This window comes from Manis pentadactyla, chromosome 1, assembly GCF_030020395.1.
Source record: "Manis pentadactyla isolate mManPen7 chromosome 1, mManPen7.hap1, whole genome shotgun sequence".
Lineage (NCBI taxonomy): Eukaryota > Metazoa > Chordata > Mammalia > Pholidota > Manidae > Manis > Manis pentadactyla.
In genome coordinates, this window is record NC_080019.1 from 177,218,487 (window position 1) to 177,235,742 (window position 17,256).

Genomic DNA, 17,256 nt, shown 5'->3' on the forward strand with positions numbered 1-17,256 from the left:
ATCTCTAAGACATTTTGATATGCACTGCTCCAGGACCAAATCCCCCACTGTGAATTTGTATTGCTGGGTGTTTGGGCCTGAGGGAGGACTTGGCATTTTTTCTTACCAACTAGATTCTCCCCTTCACTTTAACCTGGTGCTTGAACATTTGCTCAACTCCTTCTGGCATTTGAGAGGAAGTAAGTCAAATGTGCAGAACTGGCTATGATGAGGATGTCTTTGAGATTCTAGATGTAAGTCTGTGCTCCTTTGAAGCAAGAAAATGGAAAGTTTTTGCTGAGTATCTAGTATGTATCAGACACTTCATTCGAATACCTCATTTATTACTCCAAGAATCCCACCCCAATTTTATAGAGAAGGAATCTGCATTTTTACTTGAAGTTGTTAAGCATAGTAACTATGCAATATTTTTACCCTTTTGGTTTAATATTATTTTGTAAACACTTTATCATGTTGCTTCATATTTTCCTTTTTTCTTTATAAATACTCCCTCTTGTTCTTAAAACATCTTAAGACACTCGTGCCTTGATGTTTTTCATTTTAATGATTGTGTAATATCTCATTAAGTTACACTACCATGATTTATTTACCCCTTTTCCTATTGTTGACAGTTTGGCTTTGTTTGTTTACTTTTTGTGGGTTTTTAAAATTATTGTTTTCTGTAATAAATGATCCTGCTACAAACTTCTGCACGAGTATTATTTTGTCCTGGAAATTTCCCCAAGAATGTTGCATCAAAGGGGATAATATTTTTTGTGGCTTTTTATAGTGGCTAGGAATTTGCCCACCCCAAAGAGAATGTGTTGTTTGCGGGTAAAATGAAAAAAAAATGTTTTTCCACCAAAAAATTAAATTTCCATTTATTCATAAAATATTCGAGCGCCTGATAGGTGGCGGGCGCCACGCCAGGGGCTGGAGACTGGGGTGAGCGAGGCAGGCCGGATCCCGGACTCGGACGGGCCCTCGTTCGGGTGGGTAAGGGAAACACCGCGCTACAGGTGCCTGCCGCTGGCCAGGAACGACCGCGAGCGCTCTGCGCAGGTGGAAGGAAGGAGCGGTCTGCGAGCACAGAGGTCTCGCCTCGCAGCGAGGACAGCGCCCAGCCTGAGTCCCGCAGAATGAGTAAGAGTTTTGGCACAGGGGATATACTTATTTTCCCGTGACTCTCTGGCCTTTAATCAGCAAACACAGGCCCACTCGGCACAGAGGACGTTGGCGAGCCCTAAGTCCCCTGTTTCTTAGGCCTTTTTCCTTCTCGGAAAAGGAGGTGGGAAGGGGGTCTCTCCGGCCGCAGGAGCAGGCACAGGGTCAGGGAACTCCTGGCGCAGCACCAGAGAGGACCCGAGCGCCGGGTCCCCGGGAACCAGACCCAAAGCGCAGCCCTCGGTGGGGGGCAGACGCGCCCTCCGCGCCGGGTGCGAGGAGTCCGCTCCGCTCGATCTGGGCTGGAAGACGGTGAGGGAACCGGGGCTGCCCGGGGTGCAGGTTCAGGGAGCAGCCCGCGAGCAGGTTCCGAGAGGAGCTGGGCTCGGCGGTCGGGGACCGAGAAGGGACCGGCGGGCGGGGAGCGGGCGAGGGGCGGAGCTCCGAGGCCGGGGCCGCGGCGGCCGCCCAGAGGGGCTGCGGGGCTGCCGAGGCCGGCCCCGCGAGCGAGCGCCTCTCCGGGACCGGGACCTTGGCGCCGGGAGTGGGGCCCGCTCGCCGCCCCGAGCCCAGCCTCGAGCCCATCGTCGTGAAGACCAGAGTCGATGGGCCGGCGCTGCCCCTGGTGAGGGAGCCCAGGCCGAGGCGCCAGGTAGGTCCAGGGGCCGCGAGGAGGTCTGGCGGAAAGCGCCCCGATGGGGGACGAGCAGTGGCTGCGCCTGGGGGTCGCGGGCACGGGGCCAGAGGACAGACGTACGCTGGAGCAGCTCAGCCCAGGGAACCCTGCGTGCGCGGCCAGGTTACCAGACTAAAGGCTTCGCGGGCGCAGGACCGGACTGTTCGGTTACCCCGAGAAGGGGCGGCGGGTCACCCTCGCCGAGGAAGGCAGCGCGCACCGAGACGCGAGCTGCGGGCAGTGCCTTGTGCCTGCGCCTGGTTTCTGCCGGTGGCTCGGCCAGGAAGAACCCCCTTCCTGTGTATGAGCGAGGGAATGGGCAGTTTTCTAGCGCGTTCGCTTGTGGAAGGGAGGGCACGGCGTCGGCATCCAGCGCCTGGGCCGCGAGTCCTCTCCCAGGATCCTTGACCCGAGCTTCCAGCTGCCTTGGGAACCTTGCCCCAGTGGCACCCAATTAGGGTCGTGCCTGATTACCAGCTGCCGTGTTCCTTGGAGAGAAAAAAAATACCAGATTGATGGAGTCTTACATTATTTTTTAAATTATTCAAAATTATAACATCAAACGGGTAACACATGCACATGGTTTTAAAAACTCGACTCAAAAGTTTATCTTCTAGAAAAATGCCTGTACTAGCATTTGTGTCCATTTATACCTCCCCTGTGGTTTTACCCATATCTTCTGCTCTTCTTACAAGTTTCGTCCCTGCGTTTAATACTTTATTCCACCTCTTGCCTAATGAAAGTATCCGAAGAAAATGACGTCACCGCCACTGCCTGCATCCTTCGATCTCCAGTGTGCCCCGCTGACACTGGCGCTGATGTCTTCACAGTGTCTCACTGGGGTAGCCCCTGGAGTAGGAAGCCTACTACCAAGAGACAGGGCATTTCGTTTAGTTGCCTTAACTCTCTCAGAGATTCAAAGAAAGCAGTATTTGGGGGAGACTCTGTGAGGAATTACTTATTATCTGTTCTTTCTCTTAAACTGGACTTTCCAAGTACAATTTAAGTACAGTCCAGTACTGAGGGGAATTAATGAAGAACACTTTCTAAAATGCTCTAAATTTCCAGAAATTAACACCTCACTAGTTCCTATTCCTGAAAGTAGAACTTTTCCAATTACACCTTTCCATGCCTCTCCCTCCTCCACCCAGGACCAGCAGAGTGGTGCACGTAGGATTCTTCCTCCGTAAGGGCCTCAGAGGATGGATGCTTTATACTTGTGAAGGGGCTTAGGAACATAGATTTATGGCAGATAAGTGGGGAAAGATGTAGAAGATGTTAGAGGGGAACCAAGTAGTAGGAAGGGAGGAGTGGAGAAGAATCCTGGAGCACAGGGCCTAGTCATTTAGGAGCAACCCGGAGAGAGACCACATGTGTCTCTTACTACCTGCCAACAGTAAACACAATCAACTCTTTTCCAAGGCTGTGTCTAGGCAAAGCTAAAACATACTGAGGAGTGGAAAACATTGGCAAATAAACTCATTTTAATCTACATGATAAAGTAGAAGAGGTTTAAAGTATTGTTACTGAATTAATAGGTTTTTTAGTTGTTCAGAATGTTTAAAATAACCTAATAGCTACTCCAGTCACCACATTTTCCTTTATTTTCTTTATTGTTTCCTGTTGCATGACCTTGACTTGGATTCCGCACGTGTTGGAAAGTTCAGGTTGGTTTGAAGCTGTCAATTCTAAGATGCATTTTTTAATTGGGTCTGGAAGGGGAGAGGAATAGAAAATAAGGACTGAGCCTTGTGATAGGGTAGGGAAATAATGAAGAGGAATGGGTTGAGGATCAGCCTGAGTCTGGCAAGAAATTGGATATAATTCTTAAGAGAACAGGGCAATTAGTGAGTAAGGGGTGAAGGAATCAGTCATTCATTGAAAATATTTACAGAGTGTCTGGTTATGTGACAGTCACTGAGAAAAAATGATGAATAAAACCTGATCTCCTGGATCTTATAGATGCTTTGGGAAGGTAACCATTAGTAAACTAAGCATGGAACATGTATTCACAAACTAAGATAAGCTCTCTGAAGAAAATTCTTTGAGAGTGTATATAGACTGTACTGCAAGACAAGGGAAGGCTTTCCTGAGGAGGTTTCCCTTGAGCTGAGACTCGAGGATAGGTCGGAATTTGGGGATATATATGGTTTTGAGGTAGGACCAGAACGTTTCAGTTAGGAATTGCATTTAGCTGCCAGTAATCAAGTCTGGCTGCCATGTAGTGTTGTGCCATGTGACATGTGTACACATGTAGAACTGGTGTGTCTGAAAATTTGGAGAAAGGATGTTTTGTCATCACAATATCACTTGTGCTGTCATGAGTTGGTCATGGTTTTCCACCACTGCCATTAGTGCTTTTAAATTAAATGTTTAAATTAATTTTATTCTTATCAGCCTATTTAATTGTGCACAATAAAACATGTGCATTGTGCTTCAGATGTGAGCCGCCCATATACCCATTGCTAAAGGAGATATGTATGTCATTCCCATACCATTTGGCTTGTACTGTGACAGCCCATTATCACTGAGTACGCTCCCAGATGAAAACAAGTGTGACATGTGGACAACAGTATCTTCTCTCCATCCTTAGCCACTGCTGTAACTGGGAGGATGCCCAAAAATTTTAGTCACCCTAAAGCTCCATGTACCTCTTCAGAGTTTCATATATAGTCCTTCAGTAAATAAAAAATTACTAATTGTGCTGATACTGTAAGTAAAAGTAATATCAGTCTCACAATATAGTGGCACAAGTGCTCTGACCAAGCAATATATATCATGCGCAAACAAATATTTTCATTCATTTGACAATATTTACAGTAAACCTATAAGCCCAGCACTGTGCTAGGTACTATGGGTAAATCAGAGTAGTAAGACACAGTCCTAGCATTTAAGGAATTCACAGAAGTCTAAGAGGGGGGAGTCAAATTCATCCATGTAAGGATAGGACAGTATTGTGTTGCGCTAATAGAAGCTTAACTGGCGCACAGTGATGCACAGGAAGGGAGTGGTCAGTTCTGTGACAGAAAGGAGGGATTGAGAAAAGATTCTTGGAGGAATCAACACTTGAGTTGAATCTTGAAAGATGAGACATCCCACAAGATAGACGAATGGGAGAGGGCATTATAGAGGAGGGATTCATGTGGAAAACAAACAAAAACAGAGGCATGGAAACAGCATGTCAAGGGTCAGGACCTGCAGGTAGCTCAAAGAGCTAAAGCCTGAAGAGCAATGTGGGGCTCCTAGAGATGAGGCTGGCATGGTGAGCATGCCAGGCCACAGAGAACCCATGTGCCATCACCAGGGTAGGATAGTGGCTAAAATATGCACTGTAGGTCATACAGATCCATGTTTGCGTCACGGCTTTTTAGCTGTTGGGCATTGGTCAAGTAACTTAGCTTCAATAAGTAATGGTAACGAGGGTGTACCTCCCTCACTGGGTTGCTGCAAGAGTTGGGACAAGTCATGTAGTACCTGGCATCAATTATGCACCCAGTTATTCTTGGCTACTATTGTCATTATTTATCCTGGCAAAGGGCACCACGGGAGGGTTTTAAGTAGAGGAGTGACTTAGTGAGCAATTTTCTTTAGAGCATAATCATTCTGGCTATGTGTGGATTCTGGTTAAAGGGGAAGAAGTCTGGAGCAGAGAAACTGCAAGAGATTATAACCATTCAGGTGATGGTGATGAAGGCTTGAACCGTGGTGGCCACAGTAGTGACCATGAAAAAAAATGAGCCAGATGCTGGAGATACCTGTGAGGTAGACTCCTCGGCACTCAGTCACTCATCAGATGTGGGAGTGGGATTCTGGTCTGTCATCCTTTGGTTCTGTCATCCAAGTGATCTTGGAATAAACAAAAGGAAGCCAGATAACAAGCAGGACTGTGAATAAAGGATCTAGGAAGTGCTTACATGCAGAGGACTTAATAACTGATACCGAAAAAGCTGTCTTTCTAATTCAGAAAAACCCTTGATGACTTCTATAACATGAAATAGGATCAGGTAGGCTTAGTTAATCTATTACAAATAAAATTCATCTTTGCTCAATCTGTCCCATGTCCAAGAGGCTTTTAGACTCTTTTTTTTGCCACTTCATTTTTTTGCCACTGTCATAAAGGGGCACATATATAATCCTCACTCATTCCTGGTGGTTTGGGTTCAACTCTTGCCTGACACTGACTGAATTTTTCTCCTCTTTTCTTATGTGTCCTCCCTCAATCCAATAAGCACTGGCTGAGATGCCGTTATTAAAGCCAGTGGGAATTAGAGGATTTAGGTGGTCCCTATTTTATAGTGCAGTGTAGTTTTGATTAACCACATCATCCATTCACAAAGTGGGAAATAATCCAGACATGCATGATAGTGTTTGCTTTTGAGTTGCTGGGATCCCCCAAATGTGGATCCTGAAAAATGCTTGTTGAATGTAGTCCTATTGGATTAGTTGCTTCAACAACTGTATCATTACTTGAAGCCACAAAAATGCACAGACATTATAATTAGGTAGGGCCAAGGAGTGAGGTAGTAAAGTGTGAAATGAGGAAAAATAAGGTCTGCCTCCATCGTGGACAGTCTAGAGTCTGGATGAAAGTGGACTTCTATCTCTGACCTTAGGCAGCATATTTAACCTCTCTGGTGGATATTCCTGTGATTTCTGCAAAACTGAGGTAATGTCTCCTCCAGAGGGTGGTTGTGAGGTTTAAATAAGCTATATATGGAAAGTGCCCAAAACAATGCCTGGCATATGGCCCATATCCTTTGGCTCAGCTCATCTCTGAGGTCTTACCTTACATTGAAAAAGCAGGAAGAATGATTTCTTAAGTTAATAACCTGAATTAATTGGATTTTATGTGTTTCTCATCTATAATTGATTTTTATTTCTTCCTGGGAACCAGAGTGGAAACCTGTTTTTTTTCCTCCAACCCTCAGGGAGTGCTTATCAGTGATGACAGGGACAAAGGTAATATGATACCTGCAGAGAGGAAACTAATTTTAGATATTCTTTCAACAAACTTTTCACATACATACAAGCAAAATTACTAATGAATAGAAAAATGGAGTAACTTGACTTCTTTCTCCCATGTTTTTAGTTGGTAGAGTTCCTAACAAGCATGATTCTTGTTTAATTGTTTTTCATGTAGAAAGAAAAATGCAGGCTCAAAGATATTGTTATTGTGCCCTTGCCCAAATAATTGTAAGTTCTTTATCCTTAGGGAAAAAAATCATATTTTTATTCTCTCAATAGAAGATGATGGCTGAAAGAATTATCATATCCCTCATATAGTCTTCCTAAGTGTTCTATAATTTGATATGTTTAGCTCAGGAAGCATCAGCTGAGCTCCAACTGCATGTTGGGCGTTGAGCGGGCACTGTGCACTCTGAGACACTAGCCATGGTACCCAGGTCTCCATTGTGGTGGTCCTTGAGGGAGAGGAAGGGTAGGGGGTTGGGCACCAGCTGGTCTGAGAGAGCTGGTAGGAGAGGAACTATCAGGCCAAGGTTCTCTACCACAGCTTTGCATGCCCTGTCCACCAGATCCTGGACTCCTTCAGGTCAGGATGAAGGTCTGCTCATCCCTATGCCCCCAGCTTCCGCACAAGAGAGCCCTTCTGTACCAAATGTTTGCCCATGGAGAGAACAGGAAAAGTGGTAGTGAGGAAGCCAGATGGGCTTCTCTTTCTCCACTCCTGAAAATGAATATTCTAGTAAAGTTTTATTGTATGTAATTGTCAGCCAATTTCACCTCATCTTTAGAGAGGTGGCCCATATAGTGGTTAAAATTCTGGACTTTGAAATCAGACTGCCTGGGCCTGTGTCCCAGCACTACAGCTCACTAGTTGTGTGACCTTGGACAAGTACCTCTCTGTGCCCCAGTTTCCTTATCTATAAACTAGGGTTATTAATATTGCCTACCTCATTGTTTTTTTTTAATTGAGGTAAAACTGACATATAACATTGTATTAGTTTCAGATGTACAACATAATGATTCAATGTTTGTATATATAGTAAATGATCACCACAATAAGTCTAGTTATCATCTATCACCATACAGTTACAAAATTTTTTCTTGTCATGAGAACTTCTAAGGTCTACTCAATTAATAAAGACTTTCAAATATGTAATATGGTATTATTAACTTCAGTCACCATGCTGTACATTCTATCTTCAGGACTTATTTATTTTATAACTGAAAATTTGTACCTTTTGACCCCCTTAACCCATTTCACCCACCTTATTTTGCCTGCTCATCAGCTGTTAAAAGATATAAATGATCTAATACACATTGTCCAAGCTCATCAAGCAGACAACATGTCTTATTCAGTGTCAAAACTCCAGAATCCAGCATGGTGCCTGGTACACTGGAGGAGATGAATGAACTGAACACAGTGCAATATGGAGACTGCCATAGCCACCAGTGGTTGACAAAGAACCTTCCTATTATTAACTCATTTGATCCTCAGAACATCCAAAAGATAAACAAGAGGCTGGGCAGGATAGGTATCATCATCTCTGTTTCACCAATGAGGGCAATGAAAGGTGGAATGACTTGCCAGGGAAAGCATGATTTCAAATGACAGATTGGATTAATGCTCCTGATCCCATGCATTCCTAGCCCTCTTTCTTCCCACTATCTGGTTGTGTCTTGATCTTATTCAGGTTTCGTGGAACTCAAAGGATATCCACCACCAAAAATGAACACACATAGCTTATTTAGCTTTCTGAAGAAATGAGTTTCTTACCATAAATATACTCAAATGGTAACTTCAAGTTAAAAGTTAAACTTGGAGTTTGAAAATTTCTGTTTTGGGATTTGGGGAGGAAAGCAGAGTATATTTTATGGGAATGAGTAAGTTCTAAGTGTGAAATAGAGAATCATGAAAATATTGATAGATTTTATTACATAAACACTTAAAATACTTAAATATGTAAGTCATAATTAAAATGAAAATAAACTTTAAAACATTATAGCAAGTATACCAAAAGGTTAAAAGTTTCACTATCCTAAGGAGCTTACAGAATTTAATAGGAGGAACATTAAGACCATGTTTCAAAAAAGGGGGCAAAGGGTCTAACAGTTTTCAAATGAGGAAGTACACAGTTGGTGAGCATATAAAAATATTTTAGCTTTACTTGAATAAAAGAAACAAGAATTTTAAAAATAATATACCAGTTTGTTTCTCAAGAACACTAAAGACTTGAAAGATAATGCCCGCAGAGTGGGATGAAACAGCGATCCTTATAACAGCATCTGGAAAACAATTGCGTTAAAATTGTTTATAGCCCTTGACCAAGGATTTCAATTTCTGGGACCCTATCCTAAAAAATCATCAGAAATACAGTTAAATACTTATACCCAAAGATGTTCTTCACAGTGTTCCTTTGTGGAACACTAGAAACACCTGTATGTCCAATAATAAGGGAAGGGTTAAATAAATGACGGTGGAGGTGAAGCAGCATGGACTAGCAGCTAAAAGGGTGGATTCTGGAGTCTTACCACCTCGGTTCAAATCTTGGCTCTGCCATGTAGTAGCCCTGTGACCTTGGAAACCTATCTGTGTCTCACTTTCTCAATACATACAGTGGGCATGATGAAACTGCTGCCTACAGAGGGTTGTCTTGTGGCTTAAATGAATCAATATAGGTTCACCATTCCAAAATCCGCAAAGCTCTAAAAACCTACAGGTGTTTTTGTAATTTTATACCAGCAAACCAGGATTGAACTGACATAACTTTTTCCACTTGCACTATAACCATATTCTATGACTACAGTCAATCTTAATCCTTTTCCATAGTTTTACCATCCTTGCAGAGTCTCTAAAGTTCTGCACATGTGCAAAGATTAATTTTGAGGTCAAAACCAACTGACATCAAGTGTGTCTACTTTGAACTAATCTTTTGGCCAAGAAACTTATCCAAATCCTGCAGCCCAGGGCTTTCAAACTTTAAGGTCGGAGGTACTATTAGCATGTAGATTGCCAGGCTCCGCCTCCAGAAAGTCTAGTAAGCAGGTCTATCTAGTAGGATATTTGGGGTGGAGCCAAATGTCCGTAGTTCTTAAGAGCTCCCAAGGAGGTGCTGCTGCTGCTGATTCGTGGAACACACAGAGGTAGTCCTGCTCTAATCCACCCCTTCTTTAATTTTTATCACCACTTACACTGTAACTTTTTTGTTTGAACATTTTCATTTCTGGAAGTCTTCAACTTGTTTTTTATAGTATCATTCTCCTAGCCTCTCATTTCTATCCTGTGCTTTTATTTCCAGGAGTAGTAATATAATACTATAATCTATCACTTGCTAAGCACTTATTATGTACCAGTAACTGTTAGTGCTTTATTCATATCTTCATTTTTGCATCTCTGAAAGGAAGGTTTTATCCTCATTTTAGAGTTGAGAAAACTGAGGTGCTAGGACTCCTAGTCAGCAGGAGGGACAAATTCTCTTGGCCCCAAAGCGAAGCTCTTTCCCCTTCACATGGTGGCGTGTCACCAGGGCTCCAGCTGACACACCTTCTCAGTCCTGCCTCAGCTGCCGACTCCTGCTGAGTCCCCAATCTGGAACCCCTTCTCTTCTCGTCACCCATCCAGGTCCCATGCAGGCCCTCTACGCCAGGAAGCTTTCCCAGCTATGCTTTCCCACAGCCCACACCCCACTGCATCTTTTGTCCTTACCTGGCCGTTGATCATGTGCGCTTGCGTTTGTGTACCGAGGGACTCTGTGTTCCTAACGGGATTCGGAACTCCTTGGAGCAGGGCCTGCCTCTTGCACTTCTGGGCTTCCCTAGGAATAGCCATGGCAGGGACTGGTTGCTTCCCTTACCCCACTTCCAGCTCTTCTCCTTTCTTATCCCCCTATCCCTACCTTGTCCTTTCCTAAGTTGGTGAAATCAAACTACACCAACAAGAAGGCAAATAACAGGCCAGGTTTAAACCTTCTTAATCCCCTTGCCTACACTGCAGCTGCGGGTGGTTTGCTAGTCGCCCTGTTTCCAGCAGTGCCCTGAGAAGGCGCTTACCCACGAAGCCCTGCCCTTGGCGGAGAAGCCCCAGCAATGCCCCATAACCCTAGGTTCTTCTTGAGGGTTTCTAGACACCCCTCCCTTCCTTCTATATTTACTCAAATTCCATTTCCGTTATTTTATTTCCCAGTTTCACTCAGCAAACTTGTCTTCATTCACATATATGTCAACCTCTCACCCGCCCACTCCCAGCTTGTGTATCACAGAGCTGCTTCCCCTCAGTGAGGTGTGAGGGCCAGAAGGGCGGGACACATTCATTTGCTCTGTACACTCTGGTTGTTTTCTCCCTCCCCTCCCCTCCACTTCCGCCCTCCTCCTCCTTGAGGTCATTACAGCCTTTGTAGCTTGGGCGGCATTATCAACCCAGCTTATACATCTCAGGGCTCCCAATCTACCTTTTGTAGTTTCCCAAAACTTGTCATTATCTCCCTGTAAGGGGTCAGCAGAACAGCTGGGCAGAAGCGTGAGATTTCCCAGGGTGCTTTCATTTCCTCCCTGCCCGTTAGTAGGAGAAAGCGCTGGTTGTGTGTGTGTTACAGCCTAAGGCAGCTACACGACTACATGGACACAACCACTAGTACATAATGTTAGATTTGTTTAGCTTCATTGTTCAAAAGGCTTTTTTCTGACTCACATTTATGAGCCAGCTTTACGGTGGTCCTGATGCTGTCCTTCCCTGTCTCCTGTCACCTGAATTCCTTGCTCTTTGGTGCCTCATTCCATGTGCTCTTCTTACTAGCTTCCACAGTGAAACCCTAGGGGGGAAATCATTCTGGGGAATGTTTTCTGCTCTTTCATTGGTATTTAGAGTGTATCAGGCATTGTGAGAAGCATTTTTATACCTCGTTTTTTTAAATCTTATCAAAAACTTTAATTAGGTGGTATCCCAGTAGAATGGGGAACCTGGGGTTTAATGAAGTTAAGTGACTGGACTTAGGTCTCATGGCTAGTAAGTGGAACATCCTATATTCAAACCTAGGTCACGTAATTCAAAGTCCATAGTCTAAAACTCGTTTCTCAGAGCTTTCATCTATCCTTCAAAAAGTACAATGATTTTGCAAAAAGCCCTCTCATAGACCACTATGACAGTATAAATGGATATACCCTTTCCAGAGGGCAGTTTAGAAATGCTTATTAAACGCTCTTAAAATGTTCTTATCCTTTAGTCTAGCAATTCCCATACCCAAATTTATGCTAAGGGAATAATTAATGCATGCAAGGTTTAACCAAAAGGAAGTTCAGGGCAGCAATATTCATAATATGAAAAATTTGAAACAGTTTCCATGTCCAACAGAAGGGAACTGGTTAAACTAAGTATGATACACAAAGACAGTGAAATACCAAGTCGTAATTATAAATCAATTTGGAAAAAGAATATTCAAGACATAGAAATGTGTTCATGATATAGTAATATACTATAGGATTTCAGATTAAATACATTTTTGTAAAAACAGATACTACAGAATAGACTCAAAGAGAAAGGATAATAGAGCTAGAGGTAGAGATATGTAGTATATATAAAATATGTAAAGAGTTGTGAGATTGAGAGGATAGTGTTAATACTAATTTTTATTTTCTTTTATCTGTTTCACTGTGTAATAATTACTTTTAAATTGGCTTTGAGGTTTAAAAAAAATTTTTTAATGGGAAAAATGTCTGCATGTTGTTTGAAGATGTAGAGCCTTTGGACATTCCTTCTATTGGTATTTTATGATAACAACTTCCCAGATCTTTCTTTTTGCCCAGCTACCTGCCAAGCTAAGCTGGGCAGCTGATCGTCTGTGCTGGAAATATTTGCATGAAGCTGAGCTCTTCTCTGGCATTGTATATCCTTGGGTGGTTCAGGTGGGAAATTTGTTGCTTTTTTTAATCAAAATCCTTCTTCTGATCTAAACTAACTAAATCTCCTCTCCACCTCCCCTCTGCTGCCAGGTTTTTGTGAACACTGGCAGCCCTTATTTTTGACTCTGGAATAGTAGGTATTTTTCCTTGCTGTCACTCAAACTGTGAAGGAAATTTCACACTTTCTTTCAAAAATTAAAAGATCTTTGACCATTCATATTTACCAGTGCTCCCATATTTATAATTTCCCCCACCAACAAGCATTTCTACAGATGCTGAGTTCTATCTTGATTTCTTTAATAACTTTTTTTCCTTAGTGCAGGTTTTCATTAGACTTTTCTCTTTAACCCAGTGTGCTTTGGTTTCCTGAGCAAGTCACCTCCCAACTGTTTCTTGCCGCTGATCACATCCCCACATCTACCTCCTATACTCATCACATGGCTTCCCATTCTTTCAAGCTTCAAAATGTCTTTAAAAAGTGTCTGCATTCTTGCTTCAGCTTTTCTTTCTGCTCTGATTGTTTTGATCATCTCTCTGCTGGCTCCCTTCACTGACCACTTTGCATTCCCCATTTCTGTTTCTAGAAGGTCTACCTATCTGTCTCTCATCTATTTATATTCTCCATTCAGCTGGTAATCTTTAGTCTAATTGTTTCAGCCCTTGATTTGGGCCCTCCTGAGGCATTTGTTCAGAAGTTCCACCACTTGGACTCCGGAGAGGGTGCAGAGCTTTCTGACTCGCCTTTTTCTTTAGGGCATAATCAAGTGTAGAAGGAACAGTTTAACCTCAAAAAATATCATACTAAAATTAGGAATCCCTCTATAAAAAAAACAAAATATTGGTTTTTAAAAAAGCAAGTAATCTTTGAAAGGAGCAAAATATCCCAGACTAGCCAAAAAAAAAACAGTTTGTGACACAGCATTTCCATTTCTAGGAATGAATCGCTAGAATTTAGAGTCTAGATGCTAACAGGTAGAATTTAGCTATATAACAATCTCTCTTGGGTGCTAAGGAGTCCTTGGAATCAAAGTAACAAAGGAAAGACCAAGTTCCCTAGCTGGACACGTGGCAATGGGGCTATAGGCCAATTCCTTGTTTGGAAGTGCCCACAGCACAATATTTTTTCATAGACTTGACTAAGGTGCACACAAAAGCCCAAGACAAATGAGTTGCTGTTCCTCAGAGTCATTCATTAACCTCAGGAGTGTGGAATGCATCACTAAGAGACTAATCTGTGCCACTGAAAGGACATAAACCAGAGTTTTCTGGACCACTACGGGGGAGGGTGGGGGAAGGAAGGCAGGAGATTTATCCTTGCCTTTGCTACTCTCCCAAACAGGCTGCCACACCACCTTGAGCAACAGATTGATCAAGAGTCTTTGCCTACACATGTGAGAAAGCTGGGCCATACTGTGATTCCAACCCTTGGCCTCCAGGAGTGAACCACAGGCACAGCTAGACAGTTGGGTTGTGAATGAACCATAAAACGCCTTACTGATTTATTTTAAACTAACACAGTGGTGTGTGGACAGTCAAATGAGTGTGTTCAGCTTTTAAGTAAAGCCCTTGAAGGGCTTTCCACTTATCCCATGATGCTTCTGTTGCTCAAAAGATTGTTGGGGAGTTGAGCGAAGGGAAACACACATACGCACACAAACAACAAGCATCAATATCTACAACTGCTAATTAGTTAATATTTTGGCATATTCACTTCCCACATTTTTCTTTAAGAAATCCTTATCATTTCTCATTAAAATGAAACATGGCTTATTATAGAGATTTCAAGTAATGTAGAAAATAACAAAGATTAAAAGATATTTTTTAAGCAACTAAAAGTCGATTGGTATTATTTGGTGGACATTATTCCATGTATTTCATTGTTCCATTATTTTGAATATCATCCACTTTGGTGAAGTCTACTTTTGAGGGAGGACCTTATTTTTGGAAATAGGTCAAAGTTGCCAGGAGTCAGCTAAGTCTGGTGAATAAGGTAATGATTAAGCTGAGTAACAAGATTTTGGCGCCAAGTCAGGTGTAATTGGTTTTATTTGACAGCTCAGAAACTGGCTCCAAGGGGGCACCCATTCAGAAGTGTTCTGAGCACCAACATGAGCTGCTTTCTGAGGGTCTGTCTCTGAAGGACACATACATGGTTGGTAGAAGCCTCAGGGGAACAAGAACTTCTGGAACCGAGCCAGGGCTGTGCCCCCTAAGGGCTGTGGGCCTCAGTCAGGTCCTCACTTGCCCTTGCAGAGCCTCTGTTTGCTCATCTGTAATGGGATGTTCATAATGTCCACTTTTCACGAGCTGTTATGAGAATCAAATTAGGTCATGGACGTGAAAGCACTTTTGCAAACTGTCAAGCCCTATACAAATGGAAGGCACTATTATTTAAGTATGTTTGTCAAATTAATCTTATTTCTCAATGGGCACACTTCCCACAGACACAGTGAAAGGCCACATCATCAAAGCCTAAGTGGGTGGTATTATCTCTCCCCTTGCTTTCTCCTCAAGGCTGCCTTGACCTTACCCTCATGATCATTTTACCTGATATTTTCTAATACTTGAGTGGAGCAAGGAAAATAGGAGAAGGCAGTGGGACACAGTTTGAATCACCACCACTGGGATTTCTAGCTTTCAGCAGCCTTGCATCGGAGTAGGGGGATGAATGATCTCACCACGGGGTGTCTGTGTTGGAATTTTAAATGGTTATTTATCTGGCTTATTTACTATTTATCTTAAAGTTCTTTTGACATTCGAAACTCATCAACTCATCTTTCACAGAACAAGGGAACCTGAGATCTAGAAGGTTTCTTGGGAGCTCCCATGAAGAATTTAAAAAAAGGAAGAAAGATTAAAAACTAGTTATCTAATCTATAAAAATGGGGACAATAACTGTACCATCCTAAGCTGTTTTGGGAGGACTAAATTTCAGGTACTAGTACAGTCTGGCACAAAACGTGCGCAATAAATGTTAGCTTTTATTTTTAGTGTTATTAACACAAAGATTGTAATTTATAGATTCTGTAAGTTAGAAAAATTTCAGTGTATATGCTGTCAGTGACTTCTGACACATGAAAGAGTACCTCACCAATAATGAACTACCTTTACTCATGCATAATTTATAGATATAATTTCACCATTTGGAATGTCTGCTTTTTATTTACATTCACTCATTCAACATATATTCGTTGTTTACTATATACAAGGCATTGTGCCATCCTCTGGAACCATGACAGTGAACCAAACAGGCACTGCCCTCATCCCCATGAGCTTCCTGTCTAATAAAGGAGACAAGCAGCAAACAAATAATTACAGAAATGAATATTCTATTAGGATTTGTTTTAAATGCAATGATGGGAAAAGTATAATTCTATGAGGTCATGTAGCTGAGCAGACCCAACCTTGTATGGATAAATGGGGGATTGGTAGGTTTAACAGGTGATTGTAAAGGTAAGTTTCTTTAAATGACATGTAGGCTGATATCCAAATAATGAGCAGGCCTAATGTAGCAAAGAGTGAGAAGAAGCAGATTCCTAGTGGAAGGAACAGCAAATGATGGCCCTTGAGTTTGAAAAGAACAGGACATAGTCACATCTGGAGCAGAGAGAATGATAGACTGTGGAGCAGAAAATAAGGTTCAGGGCTGGGGAGTACTAAACCATGCAAGGCCTTGTAGACCACTGAAATGTAGTCTTGACCCTCATAGCAAAGGAAGCCACAGAAGTGATTTAAGCAAAGACATGAAATGACCACATTTCTGTATTCAAAGGTCACTCCCATTGCAGGGAGAAGAATGGATTGGTGAGAAGCCCAAATGAATGCAGGGAGACAATGTAAAAGGTTGTCACAGCAGGTTGTGTGAAGGTTGCTGGTAGCCTGACCTAGGCTGGTAGTGGTGGAGCTGGAAAGAAGTGGAAAGAATCAAGAGTTATTTAAGAAGCAAAATCTATAGGAACTTGTGATGAATTGAATGTTGGAGATGGGAAAGGGGAGGGGGAAATAATCTATTCATTCATTCAGCAAATATTTACTGAGCCCCTGCTAAATTTCAGATACTGTGATAAGTACTGGGGATTTCCCTGTGAACAAAACAGTTCTCTGCCCTCAAGGGGTTACAATCTAGATTTAGAGCTACAGAGTTGATAATAAATAAGTAAACAGATAAACAGTCACATCTGCATTTTCAAATTACATGTTACAGAGTGATTACAGATAAGTGCTATTTAGAAAAAATACACAGGATGTCAGACAACTGGGTTGAGGGCAACTTTTGATAGGGTAGTCAGGAAGACCTATCGATGGAGGTGACATTTAAGGTCAGAACTAAAGATGAGAAGGAGGCAGCCCGGAAAAGAGCATTCCACACAGAAGCAACAGCAAGGCCAAAGAGCTTTCTGCATTCCAGGAACAGATAAGAGAGCAGGAAAATAATGAGCAAAAGGCAAACGATACAAAGCAGTGCTGGAGAGGCAGATCATCAGTCCATGTTTAAAAGATTATTCTAACTCCTACGTGAAAAATGGTGGGGAAATTGGTTATTTTAGAGCAAGAGTGAAAGTTAGGAGACCAGTTGGGAG

At 42.5% G+C, this 17,256-nt stretch overlaps 1 protein-coding gene across 2 annotated transcripts in view; it reads left to right on the forward strand.

Annotated features, from left to right (window-relative positions):
- Positions 1 to 1,052: 1,052 nt before the first annotated feature.
- Positions 1,053 to 17,256, forward strand: part of CASR (calcium sensing receptor) — a 65,001-nt gene continuing 48,797 nt past the window's right edge. The window contains exon 1 of one of the 2 annotated variants that reach the window (XM_036883429.2): positions 1,053 to 1,122. The gene's annotated coding sequence lies outside the window, so the exon portion shown is untranslated. Of the gene's footprint in view, positions 1,123 to 1,566; positions 1,796 to 17,256 lie in introns of those variants that run through there. The other variant, XM_036883428.2, reaches the window with a different exon arrangement.